We start from the raw sequence: 15,806 nt of genomic DNA, 5'->3' as shown, positions 1-15,806 counted from the left end.
AAATCCATATTTATGTGATAAATTGAATTTTGACCAAGATATTAAAGTAATTCAATGTAGAAAGAAGGTCTTTTTAACAAATGGTGCTGGAACTACTGGATAACCATGTGGGGAGCAAACTGGAACTTGATTCACACTTCACAAGATTCATAAAAATTAATTTGGGATGAATCCTAGATTTAAATGTAAAATTTAAAAATATAAAGCTTCTAGGAAAAACACAAAAGAATATTTGGAAGTTTTTCTCACTGTTCAGCATACATATATCCTATGAACCAGAAGTTCCACTTCTAAGTATTTACCCAAGACAAGTGAAAAATATATGTACATAAAAAAGTTGTATATGAATATCATTAGCAGCTTTCTTCAGAAGAGAAAAAAAATGGAGGAAAATGTCCCCGAAAGGAGAATGGACAAACAAATTGTGGTTACATTTATAGAAGGAATAATCCTCAGCAATAAAAAGAAGCAAAACACATGTTTATGCAACAACATAGATGAATCTCAAAATCATTTTGCTGAACAAAGGAAGCCAGACAGACTGTATAATTAATTACCTTTGCATGAAATTCAAAATAGGTAAAACTAATCTATAGTGGTAAAAATAAGAAAAAATTGTTGTCTCTTGTGATAAGAGTTGGGCAAGGTTTAACTCTGAATGTGAATGAAGGATTTTCTGGAATGAGGAAACATTCCTTATCTTGATGATAGGGGTGTGGGTTACACAGATGTAAGGTTCTTCAATCTCAGGTAGTTTGCTCACAGGCACTCAAAAGTCAGTTTTCTTCTTAATACTCAAGAATAAGATGAAGGCTGAGCACAGTGGCTTGCGCCTATAATACTAGCACTGTAGGAGGCTGAGGTGGGTGAATCACTTGAGCTCACAAGTTTGAGAGTAGCCTGAGCAAGAGCGAGACCCTGTCTCCCAACAAATAGCTGGGCATTGTAGTTGGTGCCTGTTCTCCCAGCTACTTGGGAGGCTGAAGCAAGAGGATCACTTGAGCCCAAGAGTGTGAGGTTGTTGTGAGCTATGATGTGATAGCACTCTACCAAGAGCATCAAAATGAGACTCTGTCTAAAAAAAAAAAAAAAAGAGTAGGATAAGGTTGCATGGCTGGTTCACATATTTTGTGAGCTATCCTGCCCAAAACAAACAAATACACCCCCCAAATTGCTTTGCTTGTATATTCTATACAAGTTAGAAGGTGAGAATGAAGATGATAAATGAACATGATGCTCAGTGAGGATTTTCCCTGATCCAAATGTAATGAGGAGAAAGAACCCAGGAACAAAATCAAGCTCCATCTCTCAGCAGCCCCTGCTCGTGTAGCAGATGAGAATAGTTTAAATACACCCAGAAAGACAACTTCTCAATGACAGTGAGTTTTAGCACAGGGAGGTTGATGCTGCCATTCTTATGCTTTCATTTCCTGTGATTCAATGAGCTGCTTTGACATTACTCCCGGTTAATGATAGTTATTAAGATGCTTTGATTCTCTTTCTCACTCTGTGGACCATTTTACTGCCCATCAGTGACTTTCAATTCTATTAGTGACAAATCAATTCTATTCACGAGCTATCAAGGTCAACTTGAACAAATGCTATAGTCAAGCATCTGTTAGAGCACAGTGGAGGGAACAATTTATTCATTCCCATCTCATGGCTTGACTGTCCCTCCTCCCCAGTGGGGTGATATGACTCAGTTGCTTGTTCAACACATTGAATCAGCATGTCCTATGTGCCAGGGCCCTGGGCACAGAGCAGTGATCAAAACAGACAAAATCTCTGCCCTCGTGGAGCATATAATCTAGCTGAGGGAGACAGAAAATAAACAATTTGGTTAAATAAATTACACATCATGTCAGAGGTAAGTGCAAGAAGAAAGTTAAAGCAGAGAAGTAGGAAAAGGAGTGTTGGAGCCCAGCAGTGGAGTGTTTTTTGCATCTTTAGATGGACTAGCCAAGGAAGGCCTAAAGGAAGAGTAACATTTGAGTAAATATCTGAAGAAGAGGGTCTGAGTCATTTACATCTCTTGGGGAAATAGATGCATTCTGAGCTGAGGAATAGCAAGAGCCAAAGTTTTGGGTCAGGAGACCATCTATCATATTCAAGATAGCTGAAGAAGAGTGAGTGGGAGAGTCTAGGAGCTGAGGCCAAGAAAGTGACTGTGACCTGATCAGATAGGGCCCTAGAGTCATTCCAGGGGCCCTAATTTTGCTCTGAAGTGGGAAGCCACTGGAGGCCTTTGAGTAGAGAAGTCACACTCCAGTAGCTCTGTGGCAATGACCAAAAGAGCTCAAGAGCAGACATAGGAAGAGCAGTGAAACCCTGGTTAAATGCAGTGAGGCTGGACCAGAGATGTCTTCATCCTAGCTTCTGGTCCTTAATTTTATACATCTAAGTTAAAGCAGTGTCAGGGGAAAAGGAAAGAGTAAAGCAACTCAAGGAAAGTCTACCTAATTTCTTGGCAACAAGCTATAAAAAATGTTGAGGGGTAAGTAGAAAGAGAAAATATCAAGAATTTTTTTCCTTCACCTTTCTTTCTCTCTTTTTAGTGAAGCTTTACACACTCCCCTAAACTCATGGCACTTTTGTCTTCAGACACATTGGAGGTGAAGAAATGATTTTATGGCTCAAGGAGGTTCCAGCTAGACTTCTACAAATCTGTGAATTAAAAAGCAAAGACAAATTTCCTAAGAAAGATCAAAGAGAGTTAGGAAAGGTGAGTTACAAAAGGGGAGAGAAATTCCTAGGGGGACATAGAAAGGTAAAAGGAAATCCTCTGACTAGATCTTGTTGGGAAGCTGACCTAGAAAGCCTGGACTTTGTGAGGAGTATTGATCATTAGTTTCAAAAAAAAAAGGAACACATAAAAGTACTGGGAAGGTTTTCAGCCTCAACGTTATTACTATGGGGGGCCCTTCATGATAGGGTCTTGAGTCTCGAGGAATTAAAGCACAGAGGGTAGCCTTAGGGTTCCATAACTGTGGTCTCACACAAAATGAACAAGGAGAAACAGTTCACTTATCCCAGGGCATTTAGTATACAGAGGAGTATTTCTTGCAACTGGTTGGTGACCACGCTTTATACAGCTTGCTAAGAAGACAATCCCAATAACCATCTTTCTTTTATTACCAGTGGAGTGTGTCTTTATCACAGCTGGTGCTTAAGGCAGGGCACAGGGTTCACAAATCTATGGTAAGTGAATTATAGGGGGTGAGAAGAAATATAAAGTAGTATTAAATGTGTTTGATGCTGGTACAAGGCTGTGAAGAAGATGCAGGAAACACTTTCCTCTCACTTTGACACTTCGGTGTTTCACTCAGCATCATTGGGGATTGAGGGGGGTAACACTCAAACTGGAAATAGTGAAATTTCTCTAATTCTGCCCAAATGCAGGGGGGAGTACCCAAGAGATAAACTGGCAAAGTTGATGGCCACCATCTGAGCTTCTAACTCACACTGGAACAGTAACTTTACATTACGAACACTACACATTGTTGAGATTTGTTTTAGGCATTTTTCAGTTGTAAAACAAAAGTCCTTTTGGCTCACAAAAATGGCTCCAAATGTTGCTATCAGACTCTCTAAATATCTCCAGAACTTCAAATCCAAAATAATTAATATTGATCTTGAAAGAAGTTCATTACCATCTCTTTAACACACTAAGTTTTTTTTTTCTTTGAAAGAAAGTATTATTTTATAGCAAAAGAAAACGCTAGTATATTTTTAGGTGTTTTCTCTCAACAAATAAACTTCTCCCCAGTTTTCTTTCAAAGTATTCACTGGTATGTTCAAGGGTAAAAAATGGCCCATGCACCCTACTACAGCAAAAACTAGCAGTTTCTATCTTGTCATGGCCCCTTAAAAAGTGACTATTCGCTCTCCAGTAGTGAATTCCTATAATGTTATGTTGCCCCAGCATCTGTGCTGAGTATAAGTACATAGTTTCTCATACAGAAGCAGGGCTCAGTCACTCTTGAGATAGTTTCCAGTTCTTCAAGGTGGTCTGTACAGGTTTCTGCCTTACACAAACACCTCCTGGGAACCACCTTCCTTTGAGACAGCTGGATACAACCTACTTGACTCATCCCACTGACCCCACACCCCACACAGACTATGGAAATGTGCCATAATGACCACCTCTCAGTCACAGTGTGACCCTGTGGAACTCACTGCTACTTGCTCTACACCCAGAAATTAGTACTCCCCATGGGAAATATGGTTAACACCATGTACTCCAGTAAAGATCCTTTATTCATTCTCTCTCTCTCTTTCTCCCTCCCTTCTATCTGCTTCTCTCTCTCCCACACCTGTTAGTTGAGTGTGCATGTTCCTGCCAGCTCCCCCCTTCCTGTTGGCCTTGTGAGGTGCCCTCTTGTCTCTGGGATCTGTAAATAATACACTGCTTCTGATATTGCATATGTTCTACTGGGCTGCCCCTCTGGGTCTCACCTGACCAACACACCTGAACCTAACTTTCACAGGTAAAGGCTCTTCTAGAGTGGTCATATTGGTAGGAAGAAACTGAACACACATCAAACAAGAGTCGCAAGGACAAATGCCAGTACAAACAAGTTTCCTGTGAGAGCGGCACCTAGTCACATTGGACATTCAAGCTTTAGAATAAAGAAGTGTCCCATGGGGAGGAGGGGCAAGATAGCCAACAGGTACCAGCCACCAACAGAAGCTCCCAATTAGAGGGAAGGATAAAGTCCAGAAAACACCCAACAAAGTTGAAGAGTAGGAGACCAGCCGAGAGAGAAGAGTCATACCTGCAGGACACCTCTGGTGTGGCAAGCTGTGACTCCTGGAGTGCAACTTACAGGTATATGGAACATCTCAAAGGAAAAGTGTCCGTCCCCTCCCCCAAGAGAGCTGTGTTTTTCTCTTTGTTTTCTCTTCATCTGCTCCCATAAGCTTCCTACAGGCAAGAGATGAACTGAGGACCTATTATTTCACCCCACATATGAGAGCTACAGACAGTGGGGTCTACTCCCTAGAGGGACCCTGCTGAGACTCTGAACACCTTCTCAGCCAGGCATAAAAACTGAACTAAAGTTTCCACTGCCATTTTGAATCTCCAGTCCACCCTTACCCCTTCTCCTGCAGAGGCAGTGAGAGGAGGCCCAAGAGTAGCTTCCCCCCACCCACAGGACCAAGCGCACTCTCCTGGCCCTGCAACTGCATGTTCCCCACAGCTGCCCCTGCCTTTCCCCTGCCCCAGGGTCACCCCCAGCAGGGCTGAACTAGGACTGATCTGGCCACATTCCCTGAGCCACCACTTCCGTTCCTCTGCCCCCAGTTCCCTCTGCAGACCAAACCAGGACTGATCTGGCCGCTGCCATTTCCCTGCCCCCCGGTTGCCCCAGTGGGGCTGAAACAGGACTGATCCAGCCACGCTCATGCCCTGATGTTGCCGTTTCCCTGCCCTCTGGTCACCCCAGTGGGGTCAAACTGGGACTGGTATGACCAGGCAGATGCCCCACGCCACTGCTACCAATCCCCTGCCCCCTGGTTGCCCCAGCAGGGCTAAACTAGGACTGATCCAGCTGCGAGCATTCCCCGCATAGCTGCTGCAGTTCCCCTGTCCCCCAGTTGCCCCAGCAGGGCCAAAGTAGGACTGATTCAGCTACTCCTGTGCTCCGCAACTTCATTCCACTGCCCCCCGTAGCCCCAGTGGAGCCAAATGAGGACTGATCCTGCCACTGCCATTTCCCTGCCCCCTGGTTGCCCAGGAGGGGCTGAACTAGGACTGATCCTGCCACTGCCATTACCCTGCCCGCTGTCACCAGAGCACCCGAGAACTGGGAGAAGACAACAGACATGCCCTGTCTCTCTGGGCAACCAGAAGAAGCTGGCACTTTTTCCAGTGGCAGCCACTGACTGAAAGGTTCTGATAAGGTCTCCAAACAGTGTAAATTCAGCATGGGGCGAATCAACGGAAAAACTCCAGCAACTTGAATAACTGGAGTAGATCAGCTCCCCCAAGAAAAAATGGGGCAGATGCAATTGAAGACCCCATTGATAAACAGATGGCTAAGATGTCAGAAATCAAGTTCAGAATTTGGATAGCAAATAAGATTAACAGAATGGAAGAAAGGAGGGAATAAGAATTTCAAGAAATTATTCAAAAGATATCACAAGAAATTATTCAAAAGATGTCTCAAGAATTCAATGATTTCAAAGATAAAATGATCAAAAATTTTGAAACATTGAGGCAAAGAGTTCGCAGCCCTCAAAGATCTGAAAAATATGGTAGAATCCCTCAGTAACAGAATGGAACAGGCAGAAGAAAGGATCTCTGACATTGAAGAAAAAGCTTTCAAACAAGCCCAAAAGCTCAAAGATGAAAAGAAATGGAGAGCAAAAATGGATCTTTCTCTCAGAGAGCTCTGGGGTAGTCAAAGAAGACTAATATGCAGCTTCACAGAACACAGAGGCTCTTCTTCATGAAATTATGAAAGAGAACTTTCCAGACATGCCAAGAGATTCTGAAATTCAGATAGCAGATAGTTTTAGAACCCCAGCATGACTCAACCTGAATAAGACATCCCCTAGGCACATCATAATTAACTTCACTAAAGTTAAGATGAAAGAGAAAATTCTGAAAGCAGCTAGATGTAAGAAAACCATAACCGACAAGGGGAAGAATATTAGAATGACTGCAGATCTCTCTGCTGAAACCTTTCAGGCTAGAAGATGGTGGTCATTGACTTTTAACCTCCTAAAACAAAATAACTTTCAACCCAAGATCCTGTAGCCAGCTAAACTGAGTTTCATTTATGATGAAGAAACTAAATACTTTAATGACATTCATACATTGAAGAAATTTGCTATAACTAAACCAGCCCTCCAGGATATTCTCAGACCTATCCTCCATAATGACCAGCACAATCCTCCACCACGTAAGTAAATTCATAGTAAATGCAATTACTTTGTTAGGTATATACCCAGGAGACCAAAAACCACATTACAACAAAAATATTTGTATCAGAATGTTTATTGCAGCTCAATTCATAATTTCCAGGTCATGGAAGAAGCCCAAGTGCCCATCAATGCATGAATGGATCAATAAACTGTGGTATATGTACACCATGGAATACTATGCAGCCATTAAGAAAGATGGAGACTTTACCTCCTTCGTGTTTACATGGATGGAGCTGGAAAATGTTCTTCTTAGCAAAGTATCACAAGAATAGAAGAAAAAGTATCCAATGTACACAGCCCTACTATGAAACTAATTTATAGCTTTCATATGAAAGCTATAACCTAATTATAGCCTAAGAATATGGGGGGGGAGGGGGTGGTTGGAGGGATCGCTTGGATGGTTTATTTTACAAGGGTACAAATGAATCTTTCAAAGAGTAGAATATAATCATCTTAACACAATAACTAAAAAAATGACATAAAGGCTATTTTAACCAGTTTTATGAAAATATTTAAAATTGTATATGAAAACACCACACTGTACCCCATGATTGCATTAAATTACACAGCTATCATTTAAAAAAAAAAAAGAAGTGTTCCATGAAAGGCACCATGACCACCTCTCTTGGAGCCATATCAAGGCAGGGGGAGAGTTTACAGCCATAGAGTGACTTTACAACCAAATTAGAGGAAAATACAACACCCTCATATTTAGTCTCTTGCCAAGAAAGTGTGTTCAGGAAGTAGGTTTTGATTTTACTCTGATTTTACTCCTGTTCTCGCCCACCTGGAAAGTTAACTGTAGGTTGACGTTTTCTGTTACAGATTTTCTAAAAGCAAAAGCAATTATTTTAGCCATCTAAATATGAAATTTATTACTTCTAACCAAAAGGCACTAGTTACAAAAGGGAAACTTACCACCAAAGCCTGTGGTGGTCTTGGTACATACTACCTTCCTGTTACAGTTGCACTGTTCTGAAGAGACCTCGGAGAATCATGGTCCAGTGGTGAATGGACAGACGTACTAATTAATGTCCACTTCTCTCAAAAACCTTAACAATGTATTTGGTCAGCCAGTATTATAGTTTCTACAAATTTGGAAAGCTGTCACTCAAAACAATATCTGGCCATTTATTCATTGGATGATCAGGCATGAGACACAATTTCTCCTCTTATTACCAGCAAGCTGGAAAAGGCTGAGAATATAAACTATTTCCAGTTATCCCAGAAATTCCCACAGAGGTTGCTATTCTTTCCACATTGGCTAGTGTCAGAAAAGGCACTGGAAGTAGCTGATGTAACCATCCATAGGATACAGTGGTCCAGAGTAGTCCCGTCCAGTGGAAGTATAATGCAAGCCTCACATGTGATTTGGAATATCCATTGGCAAACTCATGTGATTTGTAGTGCCCACATTAAAAACAAGTTAAAAGAAACTGGCAAAATCACTTTATTAATTAATATAATCCATAATATTGCTATTTTAATATGTAAGTCAAAATGATCCTCTGAGGTCTCTCCAGAACAGTGCAACTGGGACAGGAAGGTAGTATGCACCAAGACCATCACAGGCCTTTGGTAGTAAGTTTCCTTTTTGTAACTAGTGTCTTTTGGTTAGAAGTAATAAATTCATATTTGGATTGTTGCTTTTGCTTTTAGCAAATCTATAAGAGAAAACATCAACTTACAGTTCCATTGCTGCTGTAACAGATTACCACTTCTTAGTGAACCAAAATGAGACAAACATATCATGGGAAGGTCAGAAGTCCAAAATGAGTCTCACTGGGCTAAAATCAAGGCATTGATTTTTTTTTTTTTTCTTTTGAGTCTCTAAGTAAGAATTTATCACCTGGCCAGTAGAAGCTGGCCATATGCCTTCGCTCATTGTCAAAGCCAACAATTGCTAGTGGTGTCTTTCTTACCTCACATCACTTTGTCACCAACTTCTCTGCCTTCCTCTTCTGCATTTAAGAACTCGTTGGAGGATATCATGCCCACCCAGATAATCTGAGATAATCTCCTTATTTATAGTCAATTGATCAGCCACTTTAATGCCATCTGTAACCTTGATTCCTCTTTGCCATGGAGCAACATATTCACAGAGTCTGGGGATCAGGACATGCACTACATGGAGGAGGGGCCATTATTCTGCCTACCATAGCCAATATAAAAATTATTTATGAGCTACTATTTCTGTTTTCAAATTCTTCAAACTTTGATATATATTTTGCACTAAAAATATTCCCTGAAGAAACGCTGCACTTTACCCAGGATGAGGGGTCCCCCTTCGCATCAGGAGGAGATATCCCTCTGCACTTTGTGTTTCTGTTCCTCAACTCCCATGTAACTTTCCCCTCACTAATCCCCAAGGATGCAATCTGATTGATGTCTTTGTGCATGTTTGTGTCTGGTTCTCCACATTGGTCAGGGTTCCGCAAAGAAACAGTCCGTAGAATGTGTATACAGAGAGAAAGATTGATTTTAAGGACTGGCTCACATGATTATGGGGTCTGACAAGTTTAAAATCTGCAGAGCGGGCCAGGAGAATGAAACCTCAGGGAAGAACCAATGTTGCAGTTCAGGTTCAAAGGCTGTCTACCAACAGAATTCCCTTTTCTTCATAGGAGATCAATCTTCTTTTCTAGTCAGGCCTTCAATTGATGGAATGAAGCTCACCCACTTTACAGAAAGCAATCTGCTTTACTCAAGTTCACTGATTTAAATGTTAATCTTATCTAAAAAACACCTTCCCAGAAACATCCAGAATGTTTAACTAAATATTTGGACACCAAGGCCCTCAGCCAAGTTGACATGTAAAATTCACCATCACAACCTCTCTGAGCGTCTAGAGGGCAAAGACATCTAACTTTTTCCTCAATGTATGCCCATGTGCCACCCCATCCACAGCATGCCATGAGGGTTATCTGTAACAGGCCCTCAGTTGCCATGGGCTGCGTTGAACTCTACCAAAGGAACACAGTGTCACACAGTTTCCCTTACTATGAAAGAAAGTCAGGATTCTGTCACCAAAACTACATATCTGAGGTGCTATCCTTTTGCAGAACTTCTCTTGCCTTTCTGGATTTTTCCTTTCTCTCTCTTACTTGCCTATAAGTAGGGAATATTAAAGAAAAAAAATCAAATCGAATACAACTACCTGCTTTCAAAATCTCCTTGATCCTAATGAAAATCTCAAACTACAACTTGAGGGCATCAAAGTAGCCAAATATACCTTTGGCTGAGCAAGCATTAAAGATCCTAAAAAGAGAGCCATGGGAACAAGGTCTGGTTTGCTGTCCTGGAAACTGCTGCAGGATTGAGCATTCCCTGTTGATGTCCCCACAGGGCAGTCTATGGCCCAGGACAGTACGCCATAGGCACAGGCACAGGCCTACAAGACAGAGGCCACATTAAGGACGAGGGGGATGAGGAAATAGGGGACCCTCACCCCACCATATCCTACACTCTGGGCAAAGTTGAATGAGCAGTTGCCTGCTGACCAGAAAACTCGGGGGGATTACAGCTGAGGAGGGCAGAGAGGCAGCTGCTGCCAGACTGCCCCATCCGTGGAGTGCCTTACGGGAAGAGACAGAGCTCAGAGAGGCTCATTTCCTTTTTTTTCTCTTCCACTAAGACCCACATGGTTTCATAATGGCATTTTAAGCTAGCTGTTAATGTGGGTAATGTAGTTTGGGAAAAAGCAAAAAGGCCCAATTATAGGAATCAATATATTGTGTGAAGGGAGAAGAAAAGCTTCTATTAAATATGAAGCAGGGCTTCAATTCCAACAAGAACTAGGCCAAACAAGGAAACTGAAACCATTGCATGAGACCGATGTGACTTGCAAAGAGGGAAGGTTCCCCTGAGCTTGTTCATTCCTGTTGAAAATGAGGCAACTCAATAGACAAATTAGATGAGCTGCGTAATCGTAGGCCCAACCAGCACAGAGCACACAATTTTTCCTTAGGAAATATTTGGTGGAATAAACAAATGAATGAATAGATGAGTTGTTAATGGCCCTGTCTTTTATTTTTTTTAGGCCAATACTTTCAAAGTGTGGTTTCTCCCACCAGACGCATTGGCATCCTCTGGGAACTTGTTCATAAGAAAAGGTTCTTTCCTCAAAACTTTGGGGGTGAAGCCCACAGATCTGTGTTTTACCAAGCCCTGCCAGTGATTCTGATGCACACTAAAACTTTGAGAACCCCTGCTTTGGGCAAATCCCAGGTTTCAACTAGGAAATCTACCACTCAAGAATTACACATTATTAGCACTACAGGGATAAAAATGTGAATTTGACACATCCCCTACCCTTAAGGAGCCTTTTGCAACTATTTCTTTGAAATAATGGTACTTACAAGGTTCAATGAGAAAACATTCTACTCTCCCTCCCATTGTCCCTATAAAGATAGCTCGAACCCAACTGTGGGTAGCATGTTCTTGACTGCTGGGTGAAATCTCCTGCATGACTCATCATTTCTCCATACCCTCCCAAATAACAAAAAGGTTTTGGCCCATTTTAGTTTATCTAATTGAGTGTCAAAATTTCCTAACACCATACTCATATTCTCTCCTTCCATCCAGCTCTGTCTTGCTTCAAACAAGAAGTCAGTAAGGAAGAGGGTGCTTGGGCACCTTCTCCTGTGGGACTCATCATTTCTCCAGGCCCTTCAGGAAGTCAAGAGGTAATTAAGTCATGAGGATAGAGCCCTCTGAATGGGATTAGATCTGCTTATAAAAAACCTTGACCAAAGAAGTCCATCCCTTTTGCTCTTCCTCCTTCTGCCATGAGACAACATGGCATTCTTCTTCTCTGGAGCTTGCAGCTTTCAAAGCACTGTCTTAGAAGCAGAGACTAGACCCTTACCAGATAATGAACCTACTGGGGCCTTGATCTTGGACTTCCCAGCCTCTAGAACTGAGTGCAATAAATTTCTGTTTTTTATAAATGACCCAATCTTTTACATTTTGTTATAATGGCATAAAACGACTGAGACACCTATGTTCCCAAGAACTCACCTCTCTCCTATCCCATTGCAAAGATCTCAAAGTGCACATGGCCTCATATTAATTAAGTTCAAATACAACTTCCAACTTAACCAGAATGCAGAAGAACCTGGCTCTGTGGAACCTGAAGAAGTTCATCTGCCCATCTTCACTTTGGGTGTCTTACCTGTAGACCCATCTCTAATGTGACATGACTATATGATCTATATCAAGAAAACAGCTACAGAAACTAATGCAGAACTGCTATACTTAACCAGAGATTTCAAATATTGATAAAGTTTGCCCCCTCACTGCCCAGGGCCTGGCCAAGAAACATTAAGTATTCAAGAAAATGCATAAAGCTAATTGCTAAACAGCACTCCAGAGTTGGACTCTCCTTAAGGGGCCAGTAAATGGAGCATGTGAATAATTTTATAGCACAAAGAAAATTGCCTCCAATAGTGCCTATGCTCTGCAATGCTTATAAGTGGGTTGACGGTACCTCCTGCATCTCCTCATTTACCACCCACTCACTACTTATTTGTAATTGTTTTGAATGCCTGGAATAGCCAGCCCTGACCTCTTTATTCACAGTCTGACATTTTCTTGGGACTATGACCTTCTCTCCCATGCTCGCTGAGCCCACTCCACTCCATGGAAGCCTTCACTAACTTGTCTGATGCCCTCTCCTTGGCTCCCCCACCCTTTTTCCAAATTTCCATTCTCTGTTGTCTTCTCTACCCATCATGCCCTAGACCCTGTACTTAGGGAACATGCTTTTTTTTCTAAAGCTACATCACCAACTCCAGCCTCTCACCTGAGGTTCAGTTCAAATTTTATAAGTATCCTGATAGATACTTGTGCTTGAAGGCTCATTTAGCTGCCTTTGCTATCTGGGGGGAACTCCAAGAAGTTTGATGGCCCACAGAGGTTGCACCCCACTATAAATGAGCTGGAAAAGCCGCATACTTTCCCAGCTGTGCTTACAGCTAGGCATGGCTTGTTCCACTCAGGTGCACATGTCCTTTGTATCAGGAACTAATGACTCAAAGAATTAGGGACACAGAAGCCTGGCAGCAGTGGTGACTGCACCAATGGCCACAAGTGTCAGGAGGTCTGAAGGGAGAGCTGCAGCTTCCAAGATTTAGAGGCAGCCTCCAAGGATGAACTCCTGACTTGAGGCTTTGTTTCAGGATGGAAAGCTTTAAGCCTGGTTCTCTGTACATCTCCTGAAGACTGCAAATGATTCCCTCTCCCTTTAAAATGTTCCTACATGGTATATGTACAACCATGGAATATCACACAGCCTTAAAGAAAGATGGATACTTTACCTCTTACATGTTTACATGGATGGAGCTAGAACATATTTTTCTTAGCAAAGTATCTCAAGAATGGAAAAAAAGTACCCAATGTACTCAGTCTTACTATGAAACCAATTTATAGCTTTCTTATGAAAGCTATAACCCATTATAGCCCAAGAAGAAGGGGAAAGGGCAGAGGGAGGGGAGAGGGGAGGATGGGTGGAGGGAGAGTGGGACCACACCTACATCTTACAAGGGTACATGTGAAATTTACTAGGTGTGGAATATAAATGCCTTAACACAATAATCAAGAAAATGCAGTGAAGGCTATGTTGACCAGTTTGATGAAAGCATTTAAAGTTGTGTGTAAAACTAGCACATTGTACCCCATGATTGCATTAATATACAAAGCTATGATTTAATAAAAAAAAAAAGAAAGAAAAAAATAAACTACTCCTAGTGATAGTATCAAAGAGTTCCTCTAAAGCTTTTTAGAAGTCAAACATGAAACAATTAGTATAATTTTCCCCAAATATTAAAAGAAAAACTAAGAAAAGTAAAATAAAATAAAATAAAATAAAATGTTCCTATGCTGCTTAAGTCAGAATTGGTTTTGGTCACCTCCACCTAAGAATCTTAACTGATACGGTTTCTTATCCATCATCTCAAATTCCACTTTTTTAAAATGGAATTCTGTCTTTTTCCCTAAAACCTGTTATTTATTGTAACTTTCCTTTTCTTTCCAATGATAATCATTATTCCAGTCATCCATGCTGTAACTTCAAAGTTATCTTTAACTTTCTCCATTCTCTTTCCCCAAGCTTCCATTCAAACACAGATGCTGTCAGTTTTTCTGTGATAATGCCTTCCTCATTCATTTCTCTCTTTTTTTGTTTGGCCACAACCCTATTGTTTTAATTTAATCTAACTACAGCATTATATGAATGCAACAAGCAGTTTTCTTTTCTTTTTTTTTTTTTTTTTTTTTGAGACAGAGCCTCAAGCTATCCCCCTGGGTAGAGTGCCATGGCATCACGCTCACAGCAACCTCCAACTCCTGGGCTCAAGCGAGTCTCCTGCCTCAGCCTCCCAAGTAGCTGGGACTACAGGCGCCCGCCACAGCGCCTGGCCATTTTTTGGTTGCAGCCATCATTGTTGTTTGGCGGGCCTGGGCTGGGGATTCGAACACACCACCTTAGGTGTATGTGGCTGGCGCCTTAGCCACTTGAACCACAGGCGCTGAGCCAACAAGCAGTTTTTTAACTGGTCTCCCTACCTTCAAATTTTCTTCTTTTCATTTTAAGCACATATCGCTTGAAATGCTCACAGCCCTATTTTCCAACATATTGCCCCCTGCTTAAAATCTTCTGTAGAGCTCCCTAATTCCACAGAGTAAATTCCAAACAGTTCAGTGTCACCCAGAGGCAAACTGGCCCTTTATCCTCAGGTTCTTCCTTCACACAGTCTCTATTTTTTTTTTCCCACATCAAACTGGACAAGGAGCTCAGCCCTCTTTGACTTTCCCCAAATAAATCAAACATTGTAGAGTCTTAGGGACCAACTCAGACCTTGAAGATTCCATAGGAGATGGAGAATAGGAGTTGACATCACACACCTCTCAGCAAACATTGTAGAATTCTATAGCCAACACTTCTATTCAAGTTCTTTCTTGGCAGTAGAGCCATCCTGTTCAACACTCAGCCTCCCAGGCCTGCATCCCCTCCTTGACTCACTGCCTCCTGCACATTATATCAGAGCAAGACCGCTCTGCTGAGGTACAATGCACTGATTATAAGCCAGCATGGAAGAGTTTAAATCCCAGCTGGACCACTTATTAGCCAGCTGACCTCAAGCATGTTTCTTATCTCTTGGTGCTAAATTTACCTCTCTGTGTAGGTTTGCTTATCAATAAGATGAGAATAATTACAGAATGCAACTCCTTCAGGTCAGTGTGAGGATTAACTGGGTGGATGGATGTAAAGCACTTGGACTATAGCCTGGCACATGTTTATTATTGCCTCTGAACTTCCCAGTTGCATAAGCCAGACATCCTATCTTTGCTGAACCAAATTTGTTTCGGGCTCCTGTCCCCTTGCCATAAATGACCTGACCATCAAAAATCAATAAATAAAATAAAGACAATAAAAGACACAACCGTACAAAGTAGGTTTTGTTTTCTTCACTTTATAGTGACTTAGTGAAGCCAGGTCAAACATCATTATTTTGTGGCCTTCAGTGCTATTTTAACCATGAGAAACTGGTTTATGCTTATCATAAATATTTTGCCTCTTAGATTTTCTAAAACTGCCCCCCAATATAGTAGAATTCACCCAAATATCTGGTTCACTTATTTGTTTCTTAAATAACTTTTAGCTATGAAATATTCTGAATATACAGAAAAATAACTAAAAATAACGGACATCTTGAGGGTATTTCTAAAATGCTTAGTTTGTTTTTCATAGTAAGTCTGTCACCCACCAGGAATTTGTTTTTGTGTATAGAAGGAGATGGGAATCTAATTACATGTTTTTCCACCTAAATTTGTCTATACCTATGCTGTTCCCTCCCATGATGGTGTGTTTTGATTAT

The sequence above is a fragment of the Otolemur garnettii genome, unplaced genomic scaffold (assembly GCF_000181295.1).
Source record: "Otolemur garnettii isolate 467f Iridium unplaced genomic scaffold, OtoGar3 scaffold00026, whole genome shotgun sequence".
Classification (NCBI taxonomy): Eukaryota; Metazoa; Chordata; class Mammalia; order Primates; family Galagidae; genus Otolemur; species Otolemur garnettii.
The sequence above is the reverse complement of the archived record's forward strand: the minus strand, read 5'-3'. Positions refer to the sequence as shown.